At 35.5% G+C, this 19,325-nt stretch overlaps 1 long non-coding RNA gene across 1 annotated transcript; it reads right to left on the bottom strand.

Annotated features, from left to right (window-relative positions):
* Window positions 1-402: 402 nt before the first annotated feature.
* Window positions 403-15,238, bottom strand: LOC145683949 (uncharacterized). The gene is made up of 3 exons (XR_014131217.1): window positions 15,082-15,238; window positions 5,027-5,198; window positions 403-893 (listed from the first exon to the last, which is right to left on the bottom strand). It is a non-coding gene; the product is annotated as an uncharacterized LOC145683949 (long non-coding RNA).
* Between the last annotated feature and the right edge of the window lie 4,087 nt (window positions 15,239-19,325).

The following is a 19,325-nucleotide window of genomic DNA, read 5'->3' as shown; positions in this document are numbered from 1 at the left end:
TGTAGTTTGTTTTACAACTTCAAAAGTGTAAACTGATTTACGTAGAGGCTTGGCAAACAGATTGCCACCGCGTTCGTTCGTAATTTTACTAAAATGGGTGCATGTAAGTATACACGCATGTATGTAAATTTATAAATTGATCTAATATCTAAATACATAATATGTGTCACTATTATTATATGCTCCATCGAAGCGGATAAAAGATATTCTGTACACTTGTGACCAAATTATCCAACGCATTATGGAAATATAACTAATACTTTCCATAATTAAATTTTACGAGAGAACATTTCCGTAAAATGTGAAACTACTTTTAGTGACATACAACAAAAATTCCTTCCATCCGTTCACGACGGAGCGCAAAGCCAAAATGTGTCGGTCTGTGATTTATACGCTTATAAAATTAAATGAACACCATCTTTATTAATTCAAAAATTATATACACTCACAATATCATATATAAATTGCCGACATTTTCAATGCGAACTTCCACTTTCCTCAGAGGTTCTTTCTTAAAACATCAACATCACATTTTTACATCACATAAATAGCGTGCCGACATTTTTAATGCGAACTTCCAATTTCCGCAGAGGTTCTTTCTTAAATCATCAGCAGCACATTTACACATCACATAAATAGCGAAGTATCAAAACAAAAATGATTCTCCCACTAATGCACAAATAACTAGATATTTTCAGCAATAAATGCTGCACTCTTCATTTTTCCGTCGGGTTTCCTTTCACTAAAGAAAAAAAGCAGTTTTATGAAACTTTCCTTCATATTAGAGTCTTCCTTTTATGAACATCATTACGACACAATCTTTTTGGCACACATTCAGTGATTATTTTACACAAAGCATAACTGGAATTCCTTCCGTATTGCTGCCTACGATTCTGTAAAATAAATAAAGAAAAAAATTAAAACTAAGTATTTTGATGCTAAGTGAAAATTAAAATAATTAATAAACTAACTTAACTATGCCTTTCTAATTTGTACGTTAATTTTTTTTCTAATTCTTGCAAGTTTAGTTTTGGTAAGTTATTGCAATGAAAATATAAATGCCTTTCTAATTTGTACGTTAATTTTTTTTCTAATTCTTGCAAGTTTAGTTTTGGTAAGTTATTGCAATGAAAATATAAATATGTGCGGAAATGCAGTTACGTGAAAATAAACCTTGTTGATCATTTAATACATAGACTACATAGTTGAATCTGCTGACACAGCTGACAACGGCTGTCCCATCTCTTGTTTAAGTTGCTTTTATGAAGATTGAGACTAGGAATTTTTTGTTTGCAGAAAAAAGGAAAAAATAATTTTAAAAAACGTATCTCTCAATGAATGAATTCATTCTGTATAGTACTTTAACATAATTTATCTTGCGATTGGACGCATAAAGATGTCGTAACAGGCCTGAATGTATCTGTTTTTAATTTTTTTCTTCTTTTCAATGAAGCAAAAAATTGCACAACTTACTATATTAAAATCTTGAGGTGACAGGTGTGGGATAAGCAGAGAATTCCACTGGAAAGAATCGTCTAACATTTTCGTAGCTCACTTTTTGTGTCATACGGGGAGCATGGTGGCTCAGTGGTAAAGCGCTTACTTCTGGTGCGTGAGATTCATGGTTCGATCCCAGGCCAAGGTAGTTCGTGGTGGATAATATCGTCTGTGGAATTTCTTGGGGTACTCCCGTTGCCTACTACATTCTCATTCCACCAATTCTTCCATTATTCACTTGTCTCAATCATCTGTCTCCCTTAGCCTAAAAGAGCATAATCATGAGACGTTAAACTGAAAGATTTTATTTCATTTTTTCTGCCGTCCTTTTATCTTCAGTTCTTATGATTTATATCCATTAGACGTTTTATCTGAATGTACACTCATGACCAAAATTATTGTCGCATGTCTATAAATATGTTGTTGTAGAAATATAATTTGATAACGAATTCGCACGGTATTTCTTATAATGTTAGTATGTGTATTATCGGCAAAGACATGTATGTGGCAAATTTCATGTCGAAAGAACAGTAAATAAGAATAATAAAACGAAAATAAAATGTTCTTGTCCATTTAGCAACATTCTGTTTTACTCATAATTTTCGTATTTATAATTCTTTTCCTGTGAAATTTACCACAAATATACACTTTCCGATTATACACATAGTAGCAATACTAAAAGTACCCTGCAAAATCATTATCAAATTATATTCTTATAAGAAGACAGTTATAGATATGCGGCATAGGTGTACATCATCATAGGTATTCTGCCATTATTGGCAGGTCACTTGCTGCAACTGAGAAGCTTCCATGTATCACGGTTTCCGCGACACAAGTAGCAAGAAAGAAAAAAAGTAAATACTCAGACTAGCTCAACGGTAGAACGCCCACCTCCGGCACTACGAGTACCTAATTCGTTTCCAGGCTATCTGAATTTTTAGTGCAACATTTATCTCATTTAGTCTAGAGAGCATATTCGTGGCACGTAAAAATAATCAAGAAACAATTCAACTGAACGTAATAAAATTAATATAAACCTTTTTGTATCGCTGAAGAAAATAACATTCAATATTACGGACATCTTATCATGTTTCCATTATTAAAGACCATGAAGGCTTATAATATATTCGGCAGAAAAATCTTCACTTTTAAAACTTGATCATCAATACTTTTAAACGAAATGTATTTTATTTTTAATCTTGCAACTTCTTTAGATAGTTCACCTTGTTTCTAGGGTCCTACCTTAAATATACATTCTCGTGGTTTGTTTTCTTTTTTAAATTAAGCTTAGTGTAAGTACATTTACATCTAAAAAGAATACACCTATTACAATTTTTAAATCTTGCATGCAAATATAAGTATATTGACGAGTTCCTCACTTTCTTCAGTCTCCTACCTCATACACTATGAAATTCAAACTAGTACAATGTTACACAAAGCGTGAAAGAGTGCATCACTGGACCAGTACTCGAATCAGGAATTCTTTGGTGCGGGAGACCCGGTTCGATTCACGGTGGGAGCTTATGTGGTTCAGATTCCACTTTAAGTTGTAGGTCCACGTCTTATATAGCCTCGGTGCTGAAAGGGAAGCTTTCTAGAAATCAATCAAATGAAAACAAATCGAAGATACGGGGTTCGAATCTCGGTCCAGTGATGCACTTTTTCACTGTTGAATCACTGAATTTACACCTATAGAGGAATTGTGTGTTAAAAATTGTTTGATTCCTCCATTCGTTAATGTAAAAGTGCGATGTTGTCAAATCCTACCGAAGAAAGTGTGAAGAACAGGATAAAATATTTCTATTTATCTGCAAAAGATAAAATTTCTAATAATCTTTTTTTGTGTTAAGTGCATTTACATTAAGCATAATCCATAAAAAAGAGGGCCTCAGTAAACTCCCACCAATAATAAAATGCGCTACTTAAAAGCGATACCAAGTTAACGTTATTTAAAAGAACTGAAGATATCCATTAAAGACAAAGCCTTAAGACCTCTGCTGAATAAATTATAAGCATAAATGGTCCTTGATAATGGGAACTAGGAGTTATCAAAATATTGACTATTAGTTATCTCAGAAATATAAAAAAGATGTACGAAGTTTATAGATAATATATATTCTGTTAACTCTGAGTAATTATAAACTGATTTTATTTCAACAAAGCTGATTACCCCTCATTACAATTTCCAAACTGTTTAATCAATCTGCTGATTTTAAGTATGTGTTACAAATAAAATTAGTCCATTACGTAAAATGTTAAAAATTATTATTCATAACTGAGTCATAATAGTTACGCCACACAATACTTTATATATACAGGATGAACTATTTATCTTGATACGCTATTTTAATTTTTAAACTAATAGCAAAACAACTGAAATTTTGTACCACGCAAACATCAACGAGGGACATCATTTTATATATAAAGTCAAAAAGCTAGTTATCCCCACCAAGGCTTCCTCATCTACTATGCATTAATATGTATATATGTATGTGTAGTTAGAGAAGTATTGCAAAACAAAATAATTTATTTTATAAAATATCCCTACAAAAGTTTTACAAGCAAACTAAATTCCCTGACTTTTTCAGGATTTCCACGTCGGTGGGAATCTTGAAATTGGATTTTTTTCAAGAGCCTTTATTTCGAAAAAAATATTTATATAAATACCTCATACAATTGCATAGATACTTTCCAACAGATACGAACATCGTAATGTTTATAGGAATTTGATATCTCAAACCGTTCTGGAAACATGGTAAACACTGATAAAGTTTGGAATACTGCTTAAAATTACGTAATTCTTATAATTACAATACTCACAAATACGCCAATTTATTATGCAATGTATCAAACTTTACTATTTTCTCATATTTCTTGAATGGGTTGAGAAAACAAATTGAAGTATATATTCTGATCTTTAAGCCAATTAACAACTATCTACGTAACTGGATGTGATATTTATCGAAATATTTTTCGAAATAAAGTCCTTTAAAAATATCAAGTTTTGAATTTCTTGTAACTTCGTTCCTACTTGCTCGAAATACATCGTATGATGACAGTTGTATTCGATACAAAATTCCTTTGGATTATGTCGTTCGTGTCATCTTCGCTATCACTGTTGTGGAACCCTTCCAAATTCCGCTGTTTTTCGATCTTTGTGATATTCTCGCCTCCTGTTTGCAACACTGTGTAACAAGTGTGGTATTGTAAGTTTCCGTTTTACATGTAGATTCAAAATATGTAACAACCTGACGTAGTGCTATTTGAGAAATATAACTTTATGTTGTGTTCGCAACATTGTTAGTCTGGTAATATCACATAATATGTAACACAATGTCCCCCTGTCGATATTTGCATGGTACGAAGTTCTAGCTTTATGTACCTATTAGATTAAAAGATACAAGGGCATATAAAGATGAATAGGTCTAATATAACTTGGATCATGAAGCACTTTTGTAACTATAAACTAATAGGTAAAAATAGATTTGATAGAATGCATATTAATAATAAAAGTTAAAATTTTACTCACCTAAGTATCAAAATAGTAAAGCAGAAATTTGATACGCTACATTTCAATCACAACAACCATCTTCTTGACCACATATTTTTACGAATTTCTTCCATCGTAGGGAAAGGTACCACACTTTCTTCTTATTATTTCTCCCGAAATGGTAACCCAACTGATGTGACCATAAATTCAGCTAAAGTGGACAAAAAAGATTTAAAAATTTTGAAAAAAATTAATAACTTCACAGTTAACAGTACTAGAAGATGAGTGTGAAGAAACAATATTTATTGTGTAGTTGGAAATAAATGCTGTATAATAACAAAATAAATATAATACTTTCTAAAATTAAAACACACGAGCCAAGCACTTAATTCTCCTATAGAAAGTAGCAGGGTTGGCAAAAACCATGGTTTTTATTAAAAAACCAAAAAACCGGTTTTTTTGGTTTAAATAATTTGCTCTATATATTCATATCATATATGGACAGAAATAAGTTTGTTTCGCCTTAATGTTATTATGCAACAGCCGGGTTATGCTGGAAGGGGTCACATAAGCTTAAAGTGGAATAAAAATTGCTTCTTCTCGAGTTACATCCGAGAGAAATTGTCCTCCATTTGAACTCGGAACCAGGACTAATTAGCCACAAATGCAATACGTCTGCCGACTCACTCACGAAGGAATCCTGATAAAAATACGTTGTACAGATCTTTACATGCTTCTTAATGTAACTGTCAAGAGTCATTTCAGAAGGACAAAAAGATAAACAGTTGCACAAGTGAAACCATTATACAGAATTACATATGGACAATTTCAAAGTACTACGGAGTACAGAAGAACTAATTTAGTTCAAGTTAGTTAACAACGACTTTTATTGGTTCATATTAAAGAAATACAACGACTTAATTTGCATATTAGTAAGAAAAGTGAATAAATATACGAATTATTTGAGTCCACTTTGGCTCAGACTCATTTATACATAAATAGATACCAAAGATACTTCTCATTTCACTAAATGCCTCTCGTGGGGTCTGTATGACCCTTCCCCCCCCCCCACACACAAAAAGTACGGCATTTTCGATGTATTTTATCAATAGTAAACATTGAAACGAAACAATATTTAGAATTTTTCTTTGATTGCAATTACATAACAATAATAACAATTACAAAAAAATCACAAAACAAAAATTTATAAACTTATATATAAAAAAAAGTTGCTTTTGTAGTATAATCTTTTTGAGTAATGAATGGGGAATTTAGGTCTGAATATAATACGAATAATATACGGGAGTGAAACGTGATAACCCACAAATGCGTGTTCATCAAGATTTTAAACACTTACACTTTTACGAACATTTTTCGTTTTTTGGTTTAAACCAGTTGGTTTTTTTGAAAAAACCAGCTGGTTTAAACCACTTTGGTTTAAACCAGCCAACCCTGGAAAGTAGTGAGCCTACTCCTATCATATGTTCACTATGAAAATATAATAAAACTCTTAGTATATGTAGGCACTCTTTCGAGCTAAAAATGTTTACTGCTCAGTTTAAATTATCCAATGTTCTTTTTTTAAATTATCGTAGGGTCCACGTAAAACCATCGCTATATCTACACATCAGAGTCGCGGTGGTTCAGTAGCAGAGCACTCACCTCTGATGCGTGGGGTCATTGGTTAGATCCCATCTCGCACCAAGTGGATTTTGAGGTGGAGGAACACGATGTACGTAATTTTTTCGGGGTGCTGCCGTTTACTCTAAATTTCTTCATTTCAAAAATTATTAATTTCATCATCACAATCTTCCTTAGCCTTGGTGTATAAACATGAAAATTAAAAAAAAAAGAAAAACTTCATTTCAACGAATATTTACTTTCTTTTCATCTTGTATATAACTTCGGGTTTGATCGAAGTTCATGTGGTCCGTATTCCAGTTAAACTGTAGGGCAAGATTCTCCATTAAAATTCTTCAAAATGTAGGTTTAACCCTTTTAAATTCTGGCTTTTTTGGGCGTTTTTCTTGAGTCTAAGATAAGCAACGACAGTATCATCCCTATTTACCCTAGGATCATGGTTCACAGCTCGTTTTTTTTTTTTTTTTCCAGAATGGAACAGACTTTCAAACAGTACCACTTACATGTCCCTATGATGTAACGGAGGGGAAATATTTGAGGGAAAATCGGGATTTTTGGGGCTCTTAAAAAATATGTTTGGAGCCTTCTGGGCCCCACAGGGGTCTACGCACAAGACTTTTTTTTAAATACTACTTAGTCTACTACACAACTGTACCAAATTTTGTTCTCATAGGTTAAATAGTAAGGCTTTCTTTTTACCTCTGTGGGAAAGCATCAAAAATGGACCCAAAATAGGCCTAAAAACACAAATGTAACTTAGCTCGTTCTCTTCAGAATAGACCTGCCTTTCCAAAGGTACTATTCAAATGTCAGAATTGCAGAAATCCCTCAGTTTGTCTTTAAGAAATCCCTTTTTTTAAATTTTGGAGTCGCCCCTGCGTTAACCTAGACATCAGAAAAATTCAGGAAAGAGCAGCGGGTATGTTGACTGCGTGTACAAAATTGCAGGCTCCTATCTTGAAAAGTAAGGGAACGAAAAAATTTTAAAAATGTCCGCACAATGGACCATTTTACCTTAAAGGACCCGGATGAAATATACGAATTTTCTCAGACGTCCCTAATTAACCTAGGATCATGGTTCATAGCTAGTTCTTTTCATAATAGAACAACCTTTCAGACGGTACTACTCGCATCTCTCCATCGTGTGTATAAAGGAATTACATCGGAAAGAAACAAAGAATTTTTAGAAGAAAAATCTCTTCTTCCCCGTTTTCTCCCTCCGGAGCCTCCTCTGTGTTAAACACAGACAGCAGAAAAAATCAGGAAATAGCAATTGGTATGCTGACTGCGTGTACAAGATTCCAGGGTCCTATCTTGAGAAATAAGGGCGGTAAAAATATTTATTGATGTCCTACGCATATTCCCAGAATATTGCACATCTCTGCTTATACAGTCTCAGACAAAAATTTCCTGAGACATCCCTAATTAACCTAGGACCATGGTTCATAGCTCGTTCTGTGAAGAATGCAACACTCTTTCACATCGTATTTTTTAAATTTCCCCATCATGTACCAGAGGCGGGAAATTTGAGGGAAAAGAGAAATTTCCCTGAAAAAATCGCATTTCCCCCTCTTGTCGCCCCTCTGGACACCACTCATGTTAACGTATAGAGCTGAAAAATATAATAAATACTAGGGTATACGCTGAATGTTTGTACAAAATTTCAATCTTCTAGCTTCAAAAGTGAGCCCGCCAAAAAATAATGAACTTAGGTGTAACAAAAAATATATTTTTCCCTTTATGATTTCATTCAGTTGTGACGTCGTGACCCCCAGATGCAAAAGCCCCCACGAAACATGTTCTACAATGCTTCTATGCTTGAGAAAACACAAAAAAACCCGAGGTAAAAAGCTTTATTAGTTCATTTTTAAGCCCAAAAAGAAGACATTGTTTCATGAGAACTATAGTTCCATAAAATTTAAAAGGGTTAAAGCAGTGCTGTTTCCTCTTTGCACTAATGATGTAAACATTACATCGAAAATGAATGCAAAAGATCACATTTTTTAATGCAACAAGGTAAGATATTTAGATATTTTAATTAGTAAGTATGCATCTCATCGTTATTCTAAGTAATTAGAAATGATAAATTAGTTCAGACAATTGAGCAGGCATAAATCCTCCCGGGCAGATACAAGATTGAGGCGAATTAAGATTCAAATTCAACAATATCATCCAAAAATTGTTCAGCCGAATTTGAACATTCTTGATACAAGAGTAGACTTTCGGCTTGGGCGAGTTCATACATTTACACATTCGTGTTAGCGCGGAAGTCCAAAGAAGGTTTACCATGAAAAAAAAGAAAAAAAAGATCATGCCCATTCCTTGGTTGTTAAAGTACAATAGTAGTCTGTCAATCAAGAACTAACTGTAAGAACAATGAACTGGAAATATCGAGCTATCTGCACATATTGTCATAGATACATGGGAAAAAAATTGTACAGAACGTGCCGTAGCGTCGTGTACATAATTAGCATGTTGACATTAGAAAATTAAAATGATATTGCGAATGATTATTTCACATAATTATTTATTACGTGTAATACTTTTATATTAGGGAACTAATTTTTACAATTATTTCATTGATTAGATCACAGTTTAGTACCCTTTCAGCATCGACGCTATATGAGACATAGGATCAGAGCCACATGAACTCTTACCGCGAATCGAACCAATGCTGAAATCAAGAAAAATTAAAAGGAATTACTAGTATTACATCCCACAGATAACTTTTTCGCTAAAGAAGGTGGATTATTAATGATTGTTTTGAAATTATGTATGTATGTTAATAATAATTAATGACTGTTGCATTTGAAATGACTATGTTAGAAGAAAAGGGACAGCCCAGAGTAAAGCAATGAACACATTGTCCACAAAGAATTTCCATGCACGGGGATCGAACCAGAAACCCGTAGGCCCAGAGGTGAATGCTCTACCACTGAGCAACATAGTCCTTTCCGCGGCGAGGTTGTATATACAAAATACACAATGTTTGAACGTATATGACATATACAAAACAACTCTCGTGACAGAAATACATTGCCGTAAACACTACTGTAAGTACACAGGATTATCAAATGGTATATTATTTCCTGTAGTATAGGAGGCGCGATGGCTCAGTGGTAGAGCGTTCACCTCCGGTGCTTGGGGTCCCTGCTTCGATCCCAGCTCGCGCCATGTGGACTTTCTGGTGGACAAACACTGTGCTCGTGGGTTTCTCGGGGTTCTCCCGTTTCCTCCCACTTTCTTCATTCCACCATTTTATTCATCTCTTATCATCACCGTCTACTTTAGCCTAACCGGCATAACCGTGGGACGTAAAACTTAAAGATTTCATTTCATTTTTCTTTCCTATAGTAGCCTATTTGTGGCTTTGTAGCGAACACCGTGTGCGGAACCGTTATAGCGAACACTCCCAGCAGACGCATCCCCGCGCGGGCCCACCTGCTCCGTTCCTATTCTGACTCGGTTCAATAGCATTATTACTTCAGTTGCCACCTAGCAGAAGTTGGTGTGTTTTTTGCACTGTCTTTGTAACACGTCCGAACGTGTACTTATACCCGTAAGGAGCGACCTCTAAAGTCAATCTGTTCCAATGAATGCAACGCCTATCCTAAGAGGGGCTGCATGGACCAGTGGTAGACAAACGCCGTGTGCGTGCATTTTATCTGGGTTTTTCCTTTTTCTACCACTTTCTTCATTCCACCAATTCATTCATTTCTCACTGTCAGCGTAGCCTTTAGCTTGGCCGTCATATTCGTGGCACGTGAAACTTATTTCATTTTCCTATCCTAAGAAACAACTTATAAAATTTCGTAATAAAGTGATTGGATATAATAGGATAACACATCAAATTTCCCACTGTTTTTGCTTGTATGCATATCCTCCATCGTTGACGCTTCTCCCCTCTACAGACAAACCCCCATGTAACATGGGTCCTCCCTCTCTGCTTGGACTATTACATACACTTTTTGCTATTAGTGGTCACCTAGCACACATCAGTTAGCGGTTTTGGAATTTATAGTAGTTTTTCTGGCATATCTCGTATGTATTTGCATTTATAACGGATAAGCCCTCGTAAAGTGAATCTACACCTAAAAATACAACAACATAAGAAATATTTTTTTAAAAAAATATTACGTGTACATTTCGCCAAGAAAGATCTAAATACCGTGCAGGTTTGTTTACTTCTGGAACACTAATCGAAATAATTGTTAAAAAAAAAATCACTAATTTCCTTCTTATTGTACCATAAAAGATTTGCGCTGGGCAACACGAAAATATCTCACTTGTAACCAGGGTTGGCAAAAACCATGGTTTTCTTTGGGTTTACACTAGGTTTTTTTGATTTAAACCTTTTTTTTTTTTTTTTTTGTTTAAGTGATTTGCTCTATTATATATTTATATCACATATGGACAGAAATAAATTTGTTTCTTCTCGGTGTTACTATGCAATAACTGGGTTATGCTGGAAGGGGTCAGATAAGCCTGAAGCAGAATCCAAACCGTTTCTCTGCTCATCCGAGAGAAATTGTCCTCCATTTGAACGCGAAACCAGGGCTAATTGGCCACAAATGCGATACGTCTGCAGACTCACTCACGAAGGACTCCTGATAAAAATACGTTGTACTGATCTTAACATACTTGTTAATATAATTGTCAAGTCTTTTCAGGACAAAAAGATAAACAGTTGCACAAGTGAAAACATTATACAGAATTACATATGGACAATTTCAAAATACTGCAAAGTACAGAAGAACTCATTTCGTCCAAGTGAGTTCACTACGACTTTCATTAATCGAAGTTAAGGAAATACAACTTAATTTGCATATCATGGCTCTGAACCATTTATACATAGATACCAAAGATACTTCAGATTTCAATAAATGTCTCTCGTGGGGTTTGTATAGCACCTCCCCCCCAAAATGTACGGCATTTCGATGTATTTTATCAATAGTAAACATTATTAAAACGAAACAATATTTAGAATTTTTCTTTGCAATTACATAACAATAATAACAAACTATTAAAAAATCACAAAAGAAACATTCATAAACCAATAAAAAAAATGTTTTTGTAGTATAATCACTTTGAGTAATGAATGGGGAATTTTGGTCTGAAATATAATACGAATAATATAGGGAGTGAAACATGATAACCCACAAACGTGTGTTGATCAAGATTTTACGAACATTTACACTTTTACGAACATTTTTTGCTTTTTGTTTAAACCAGTAGGCTTTTCTGAAGAAAGAAAAAAAAACAGCTGGTTTAAAACAATCAACACTGCTTATAACAGAAAAAATTCGAGGCCACCAGAAGTAATTGTTGTAAAAGTAGAGTTCCTTTACAACTTATGCATAAATACGGCTTCTAAATGTATGGCATAAAAACTAGTGCAAAAACACAAACCAACCTCTGCTAGGTGGTCATTAAAAAGCACGAATGCTACCTAACACTCAGAGCAGGTTGAGGCTGGTGAGCTCGCAGAGTAGAGCAGGGGTGCATCTGAAGTGAGCAGGTATGTCAGCGGTGGTGGGTACACGCGAATGCAAGGGTAGTATAAAGAAATACGTTTCTGGCAATGATATGAGTTCAAATTACACTTGTCATGGTTTCATACCAGTAACACTACAATAGAAATATAAAATAGAGCTTGGCAAGATTTTACTTTGACTCGGACAGTGGCTGCAACCGATTCATGTAACCCCATACCCGGAGCATTTTAGGTATAACATTGAAGTTGCCCCATCCATTCGTGACGTAGTCACGTGGTATTATCATGGGTGTAAAGGTAGAATAAAACGAGCCTTGCGGGGATCCTACCCCCTTCGCACGCTCAGCTATGTTTCGTAACGTAAGTAAATCACTTTTTGGGTTCACTCGAACAGATGATTTTACCAAATATAAAATACGATGTAAAACATTTTTCCTGAAGGAATGAGAGTTTGAATATAAGTAACTACTGTCTTTTTACAACAGCATATTGAAACGAATTTTGAGTGATAGTGAAAGTATTGTATGTGGAAGAGTGATGCAAACCCTTCTCCCCCGTCGCTGACGTGCCTGCTCCCTACGGACACCCCTCCTCGCTGTCTCTTAGGGCCTCTGTTGTGCTCCTTCCCTGACTTGGTTACATAGCATTTGTGCTTTTTAGTGGGTACCTAGTACAAGTTGGTTCGTGTTATTTGCACTGTAGTTTTTATGCCATACGTCCACATCGTATTTACATTTAGCACTCCTGAAGTCAATCTGCACGTACTAATAGAGCTCCTGGTTTAGTGCATACTTTGCTAAAAAAGATATAAAGCTCTAACGTAAACTGAAAATGTAACAAATATGTCATAATTTGGTAGAACCATCTGCTCGAGTAATGTCCACTTCTTTTTATCCATCAAGTTTTGTATGAAAAGTGGCGTATATACCACATGACTGCACCAAAGGCACAAACAGTTCCAGGAAGTGACTGAACCTGTAAGAACTGACTGAAGTCACTGTCCGAGTCAAAGTAAAATCTTGCCTACAGCTTCTATACATTGTGAAGAAATATACCGCATCTAATATAATCTTCTTTCTTATGCACTCATTTTATAAGTCGTAAAACACTTGTAATGATTTTATACGGTGAGGTTAAGATGGCCAGAAGACAATGATTAAAAAGCCGGACTTGATGAATCTGTAAATTATATATGACAATTCAATTCATTAATTGCGTTAGGCATTTTGGCACAAGCAAGCTGGAAAAGCTACATTTACATGTTAAAATGCTTACTTGATAGATATTTCCCTGCTCTTCCAGCAGCTTTGAATTAACGCTTGTTCTGAAGAACTCTTTAAATGTCATTCCACGTTCCATTCTCACTTTTTCGTTGAAAGTTAATATAAACTTTCAGTTCGGACTTAACTCTAGAGATATTAAGTCAGTTGCGATCTTTTGTCCAGCACTCATTAATGAACATACCCGTTCGCAGTAATTATTACTACTTTGTATGGAAAGAATATATGAACCGACTTTGGAACTCGAAACTTTCCTTATTTTACAACTTACAAAAATGTATCGATAATAATTTGGAAATTCTGAAATATATGAGACTGAAGCCAACGATCCATCCGAATAATAGGTTGAATTGAGTTGATTTTGAGTTTAACGTCCCGTTCAGCAGCGAGGCTATACGAGACGTGGACCTACTGATTAACATGGAATCCTAACCACATTATCTCCCGTCGGGAATCGAACCCGGGTCTCCCACGCCATAGCCGCGTACGCTAACCGCTTAGCCACGAAGGAGCTTCCATCAGAATAATGGAAGTTAAACATAATGAGGCAACTGAAAAGGAGGACAAATGGGGGGAAGGTTCTAGAACACATGTTCCTCTATATAGATTAGTAGCTAGATTGGTTCCGTTCTATACCAAAATTTAGTATTTAATTCGCAGTATTGTCGAGCGAGCCTTAGCGAGTGAAGGCGGGTTAGAGCCGCGCAGGTCACGTTGCTTTCTGTCTTTATTACAGCTAAATGAGAAGGGTGATCTGTGTTCTAGAACCTTGTCCAAATGCGCATCCAGCTCGGCTACTAAGCCGGACTATTCAGCCAAAACCAGGACATCAGCCCACCCTAGGTGAGGTTCTGGAACACAGGTCCCCCTCCTACTAAGCAGTAATAATGACAGTAAAAAACGTGCCCTGCGGGGCTCTGAACCTCCTTCACTCGCTAACGCTCGCTCAGTAATACGGTACTATGTGAATTAAATATTAACGTTTGGTACAGAAACCAACCAACCTAGCTAGTAACCTATACCTGTGTTCTAGAACCTCCCCATTTTATAACCAACACTTTTAAACCCAAAATACAGCTATATTACTTCATATTTAATTTTGTCGCTTGAAGAAATTTGTTCTCTATGTCTTTTCCAGCAAAGTCCTGAATTTCACATGTAAATCTTACAAAATGTGGCGTGTCAAAACTACAGCAGCACCGTAAATACCGTATATATCACAATATAATGTCTAGTCCTGGATTCTTAACCTTAATATCCTGTCTATTAATATTATTAGATATATCAGAGGTAAGATCCCTATACATGTTTATTTTCCCCTTCTGAAATAGCATTTGACATTTCTATTGTTTCACAGATCTATCCTTACATAAACTAGGATAGCACATCGTATTTATGAAGGCAATGAAAATTATCCAATTCGTCCCTAGAGATACAAATTTTTAGTGCATGAACGCATATGGGGGAGGGGGGTATTTAAGTATTGCACGATTTGCATCGTCATACCGGTTGCTGTATTATTTATACGGCATAGGCATATATTACATAGGGATGTATTCCATAACTCCACTAACATAGGTATATAAGCCTGATGCATATACTATATAATTACTCTATGACGTATAATCTATTGCATAAGAGATAAGAGACGTATTTTTAATTTTAATTAATCTACTTACCTTTCAATGGCATCCATATTTCTTGTGGTCAGTGTTGACACGTGATTTTGTTTTACCATATGTGATGTCTCAGTTCAGTCTACGTTCGGAAAAATAGTAGTACGTCATGAATATCTTAAGATTGTACTGGCAACGGTGAATTCCCATGGTGCAATTTTTTGTTGAAAAGGAAAAAGGACGTGTAAGAAAACATTATATAGGGTATGTTTTTTAAATCACGATAATAAAATGATGTAAAATTTCAATTTCTTCAATAAAAATATCAGAATTTCGTGTAAGTTTACAGCAAATTTGTAAGAATATATTGAATTTTGTAAATTAACATAAATAAGTGTATACAAACTTACAAAATGAAGGATAAAACGAAATTACCCACACATTTTGTAAATTAAACTACAAAAATTTTTTTGAGTGTACTTCATTTTCCACTTCAACATTTAGGCTACACGGTCTATCCCTACTCTCATATAAGTCTTCAACGTATTCTTTCCACCATCCTATGACCTCATTTCTCTCGCTGACTACCTTCCCATTCTTATTTTCTACTGCCATCATGATACTCCCTTGTTTCCTCCGAAATTCCATAGATTTCACCTCCTTGTACATTTCCTCATATTTCCCAACTCTTTCTAATTCTTCTATGTCCTCGCATTTTCTTTTGTAAAACTCTTCCCTCGCTTGTCTGTTTCTCTTCGTAATTCATTATTTAACTTTCTGTACATCTTTCTGCCCTCTTCTGTATCAACCTGTTTCCACATCTTCCTCTCCCTCATTTTCTGCAACATCTGCTCTGCAACCCATGGTTTCTTAGCAGTTTTGTGTTCGCGGTAACCTACTGCTTCTTTTGCAGCCTGCTGTAAGCAACGTTTAATATGTTCCCACCGTGCGTATATGTAAATAAAATAAAATAAATTAAAAAAAAACTGATAGCAGAAAATACATCAGAACCTTTGAATAATGTTTCCTAAGTTTTTGAAAACAATATTTCTTCCATTAATCTCTTTCATTTACGAACTGACAGTACGCTATTAAATGACAACACTGAGATATACTCGTATTCGTGGATTCATCACAATGCAGAGCACTTTTTTTTTTAACTTTTCAACTACCCGATCTTTTAAATTCAAGGCCGTTTCATTAATTCTACGTTTCAGAGTATTGTATGAAAGGAATATATTGTCAAGTTTTTTTCTGACTTTCATCCCAAAGTACGTACTATTTTGGTTGCCTTAAGTATGCAAGGTTTGATAAGAGTCTCACCAATGGTATGCGGTATTTTATCTTTGGCTATTAGAAAAGAAAGTTGATATAATACTTCCACCACCTCATTGTGCTCGAGACAGTTTCCAGAGAAATACAACTTTATACGTATCAGAGATTTTCTCTTCACAATAAATAATAATAATAATAAAATAGATTTGCCTTTGCGGGCTCGATGTACTGTTAATAAATGTCGTTTCAGTTGGAAAAGGCGAAGAGCATAATTGCTAAGGACATCATGGCACACAACACACTGTGGTAGTCGAATACCATTTTTTCAATGAACGTAAAACCATACCTGATGTAATCTTCACTATACAATCTTCTCTTTGAACTGGAAGCTGCCATCTTACTTCACACACACACACACACACACACACTAAGACAAAAGAGAAATTACGAAGTTAATACAACATTCATAAAACTATAAAATAAACTTTTCAAATTAATGAAATGAACAATAGCTTGTGAATGGGTCGAATACTACAGATGTAGACAGTCTGTGTTATGCTTATTATTGAGAAGCACAATAGCGAAACTGTTGAAATAAATAAATAACTAAAAAAAGATTAGTGCGTTAACAATCGATCACTAATGAACTTCAAACTGAATAGTGTAGAATTTTCTTATATTAATTGTTAAAAACCTTGCTGAAAATAAATACTAAATACTGCTCTGCTTCCTTTCGACATTGCCCGCAACTCTTTGCTTTTAAAAGGGGGCGCGGCGGCTCAGTGGTAGAGCGTTCACTCCCGGGGCTTGCGGTCCCTGGTTCGATCCCAGCTCGCACCGTGTAGACTTTGTGGTGGACAAACACCGTGCTCGTGGAATTTTTCGGTGTTCTCCCGTTTCCTCCCACTTTCTTCATTTCACTCCTTTCTCATAGTCACCGTCTCCTTTAGCCTAACCCGTGGGACGTAAATCTCAACGATTTCATTTTTTCTTTGTTTTTAAATTTGTTTGTTAACAATTACATTATTTTTTTTAATTGTGAAAAGAATTGTCGGTGAGTCTACAGTACTAACAATAAATAAATAAATAAAACGAACATTTAAGCATTTCATCAGAGGCGGCGTTAAGTGAGCGTAGGGCCTAGGGCAATAATGACCCCGCGGGGACAAAGTACAAGTAAAAATCGCTGAGCGCCGAAATGTTACATCTAAAGCCGATAAAACAGTAACTAACTTCCCCTTAAATGCTTCTTCTCACTTTTTCCTTTCATTCCTAACCCTACCTTAATTACTAAATATTCTCTCTTTTTTAGTGATCAACGGTTTCTTATGAAAAAGAAATTCGACATAATTTATTTAAAGAAAGTTCATATTTTAAAAACTGCATTGCTAATTACAAGTGCACCGGCAATTTAGATATACATGATGACGTTTTAATATGTTGGCTCTAACTAATCACAGCAGAAAATTACGTTAGCCACATATTAACTAATAAGAAACACGTAACTTACACATATATGGCTGTTTTCCAATGGTACATGCTACATATCAGTTTGAGTTGTTTCTTTTTTATGTAGACTATAGTTAGAAAATCTCTTACGACTCACAGACGAAAGTCCACTTTTCTTGCCTTCCTTGCAGAAAAATCATCGATGAGGTTATTGTAGTCCAAAATGGCAGCAATGTCTTTTTCTATAGAGAGAATTGCCAGACCACAGAGCCTATCTTGAGACATTGTTGATCGAAAATAGTTTTTAATCAGCTTCAATTTCGAGAAACTTCTATCGGCATTTGCGACGGTAACGGTAACGATCAACAAGATTCTGTATGTCACCGCTGTGTTGGGAAATGAATCCCGCACTGTCCCTAGATACTTAAGGCATTGTATAGCTGTTGCTACCTGACAGGCACAATTTCTCGAATTATTTTGAGTTGCGTACACAAATCTGCACCGTCCAAATCACGTGAACTCCCCGAGTGTAATGCTAAGTCCAGATCCATGCAACATTTCAACAAGTCTTTATCATTCAATTAACGCATGGTGTTTATGTTGTACAAAAATTCGAAAAGTGCATCATATTGTTGCTGTTGTTTAAACCGTGTGTTCATGGAAGTGAGTGCCTGGTCTACTATGCACAGGAAATAGCTTGTTCTAAGTCACCTCAGGTGATACGTTTGCTTCTTACGCACTCTCATAGTCAAAATAACGCTTCCTCCGTCCGTTTCTTCTCTGTTTAAATTCTTGTTCCACATTCATTGCGCTTGTAATATATTTTGCAACCATCACAGCACAATTAAAACCGTCTCGATACTTTAAGTAAAGAGACGAGTCCTTGAACTTGTTTAATAGCTACATCTAGTTGCATATCAGTTGATTGCAATGTTTTGCTCAAAGTATTAACAGCGAAGAGAATGTCGTACCATATTATAGTGGCAAGTATAAACTCAAAATTTCCTATTTCAAAATTGGCAAGAGACTCTGCTTCGGATTTTACCGTAGAGTCTACGGTCTCGTCTGCTATAGCAAACAGCTCCTCTCGTATTTCACTTGTTTGGTAACGCAACGCTTTCACAATCTCCAGGTGGGATTCCCACCGTGTGTCTGACAGTGACTTCACAGTTAAGTATGGGACAATATCTTGTAAAATCTTCCATCTCGCAGGTGAACTGGAAAACAGCACATAAATTCTTTGCAGAACTCAAAAAACGTCAATGCTTGTGAAGTGCATTTGACCATATCTGCTAACACAAGACTCAGATTGTGGCAGCCACATGGTGTGAAAAATGAGCGACTGTTTGAGCGGAGGATGTGGGCTTGAGGATTCGTTCGTGCTTTTTTTTCATATTTACGCTGTTACCATATCTCTGTCCTCGACAGTCATCAATGTTTAAGCCAAGATTCCTCATTGCTGCTAGCAACAAACTTGACAACCCTTTACCTATAGTGTCTTCAACGATAAGAAATTGTACAAAATGTTCCACAATGTATATGTCTGGCCCTGACGTATCAACAAAGCGCGCTATCAGAGACAT

This window comes from Thermobia domestica, chromosome 4, assembly GCF_964235325.1.
Source record: "Thermobia domestica chromosome 4, izTheDome1.hap1.1, whole genome shotgun sequence".
Lineage (NCBI taxonomy): Eukaryota > Metazoa > Arthropoda > Insecta > Zygentoma > Lepismatidae > Thermobia > Thermobia domestica.
This window is presented reverse-complemented; position numbering and strand designations above follow the sequence as displayed.